Raw genomic sequence first — 3,211 nt, 5'->3', positions numbered from 1 at the left:
GTATGCTGTGCCTTTTCATTTAAATTAGTTCCTTCCAACTTGATTCTTAACAATTCACACTATCACGAGCAACAAAGGCATATTCTCTATTGTGTAGTAGTACTATTTTCCTTGACTATTAAGTTATAAAAACACACATACATATCATGTTTATTAGAGGAAATTAATAAAACATTTTGGGATTTATAAATAAGATTATGAAAAGAAGCAAATCTTTGGTTGCGTGGACGAAGACCCGTTTTCACGGGTCAACCCATCGAATCGACTCGGATTTTCATATAAATATAACCAATTGATAAGTGGATACTAAAGCTTAACCAAGATGCAAATCCACTATTGCTTTAATGACACAATTGTGCGATGTGCATTTGTGTTCTTGATTAATCAGTATCCAAATATCCACTTACCTATACACCTCATTTAACTATATGGTAATAGTAAAAATCTTCCATATTTCTGAAGTGTCAGCTGATGTACTAGTTATTTATCTATAGGGAATAGCACACACTATTAAAACTGATTCTTATAGTATTAAAATTAAAGTGAGGTATTAGAGTATGATTTAGTTTATATAAACTTCACGATTTAAATTATATTTTCACATAGCATATATAAAATTAAAGATAATTTTATGAGGATTACAACGAAATATCAATTGCATAACCTGGAATAAAAAAAATTGAACGAAAATATAATTTCTATATTTCTCTAACAACTTACAAATTTAGTGCTCTCATTGCATTGCTATGATGTCCTAAGTCAATATACATATTGTTCTAAGTTTAATGTACACAATGACGAATAAATTTTAATGTTGTTAAGTTTGTTTTCGAATTTGCAAGCAGTTGTATGTGGTTTAAAAAAATTGTTGTATGGTCTAATGTCCTAAGTGCAATATATGTAATGCAATATTAGTACAATTATAAGTCGGAGCATTTTATCCCTTAATGCCCTATTCACATTAAACTTATGCTTACCGAAAACACTGGATCTTCACCATCCACCTTTTGATCTAAGGGGTCATATTTAACCTTAATTTAGATATAAAAGTATGATTTACTTTAAACCCTACCATTTTTATGTAAATGTATGAGTGGTCATAATAAAGTGTAAATAATACTCTAGTGCATAACCAAGACCAATCAATGACTATTAGAACTTAAAATGAGTGGACAAATTTAAAACTTCTAGATATATATAATTATATGATACGCACAATATCAACAAAGGGGTTAAATCATCAATCTATTAGAATCTAGTAATTTTTGTGGTTTTTGTGATGTATTAAAAATATACACACAATGACATGATTATGCCAACTCAATTCCTTGAGTATATCAACACAATTATATTTATATAGTACATGCAATATATTGACATATTATAAAAAAATATGTTGATATTAAATTGTTTATTGAATTGTACAAAAATCTGAATAAAAATTATAAAAAATTTCTCGATTTGAACGTATGCAATAAGGATCTCGTTAGAATCTTTATAAAATTACATTTTAATCAAGAGAGTTAAAGTAAATTTAATATTCTGATATGATTTTTAGATTTTTAGTAGATGGAAAATGGTTAGTTTAACTACCAGGGATTTACATTATTATTACCCTTTTCAATTTATTTAATAATTAATTTAAAATATATTCCAGTTATCATTATTTTAATCACAAAAATTTTCAAATCTAATACTCCTAAGAATTGATCATAGTTAGGATCTAGTTCTTTTTTAAATACATCTCTATTTATGAAGTGTAATTTGAATTAAAATAGAAAAAAAGTACCCGATTGTCAGCTCAGAAATAAGATCGTTGGAAAATGTTTATGGGAATTTTCTAATAAAAAATGAAACGGAGTGTACTAAATGCTAATTACTTAAATGTAGGATAATTTTTAATAAATGCAATAAACTAGGAAACAAAATCGACCATTTATGCTTAATAAACGGATTGGATTCCTCAATTTATAGTATATAATGTTCACAAAGTAATACTCCTATGATCCGACTTAGATATACTCCCTGTTTGTGAACCGATACGACTTAGATATACTACTCCCTTCCCGTAAATTATAAGGAGATTTTCCTTTCCTTTCAATTTAATTGATGTTTTGACTTTTAGTACCATAGGTGCCATTAGTCAACATAGGTGCCATTAGTCATTTATCAATATTTTATTCCCATCTCCATTCAAATAAAAATAATGAACGTCATTAAATTATCATTAAATAAAGTCAGTCTCGGTGTACAGTATACAATGTACTAGTTTTAAATTAATATGTCTGCCTACAGGTATATAAGTAATTTTTACGTGCGTATATTGACTTAGGGTGTCCACTATAGTTGGCCGGGCCAAACCATAAAACTTGGTCGGACCACCAAAAAATTTGTTTCCCACTATGGTGGTCATGCCCATGCCACACAATAATTTATTTTTTTTCATTTTGTTTATATTTTAATTAAGAAAATGGGGGAACATGGGTATATTTATAGAATTTGTGTAGGAATGAGATAAAAAATGGGTATATTTATAGAATTAAGAAAAAAAAAAATGAAAATAGGGAGAGCCGCAGCTTGTGGCCGCTGCAATAGGGGAGCCGCGGCCCCCGCCCAAGAGCCGCGGTCGGGCCACACGAGTGGCGCTCTCGTGGGCACTCCCCCCGCCACCAACGCCCATGTTTGTCACAATAGGCAGCCGCGGCTGGGCCACGGGAGAGCCACGAGCCGCGGCTCTCCTATAGTGGACACTCTTAGTAGTAGAATGAATATTAATGCTTGGATCAAAAATCATAGCTTCGAATTCACTTGGTGCAATCTTTACAATTTATATTATTTGTCAATAAAAAAGCATGAGGGCATAGGAGGGAGTATCTCTTTATTAAAATCACCAATTAGAAAAAGAACAAAGATGAAAACACTTTTGGTTCAGATTTGTTGTTCAAAGATGAACATATATGTCATTATCTGAAAGAATTTTTGGCTCAATTCTTTTGTCCCAAAAGGATGACTTTGTAAAATAAATAGCAAGATTTAATGATCTGAAAATTCAACATGCTAAGAAAAATGTGACACTGCGATCTGAATGTCATCAATACTGTCCTGTTACAAAATGATGATAGTAACATAACTCATAATTGATCCCAATTTTGAAAAGGTCAAACCATAATAAAACACAAATAATTGACATGAACTATATAAGCACAACAAA

The sequence above is a fragment of the Salvia hispanica genome, chromosome 4, assembly GCF_023119035.1.
Source record: "Salvia hispanica cultivar TCC Black 2014 chromosome 4, UniMelb_Shisp_WGS_1.0, whole genome shotgun sequence".
NCBI lineage: Eukaryota > Viridiplantae > Streptophyta > Magnoliopsida > Lamiales > Lamiaceae > Salvia > Salvia hispanica.
This window is presented reverse-complemented; position numbering follows the sequence as displayed.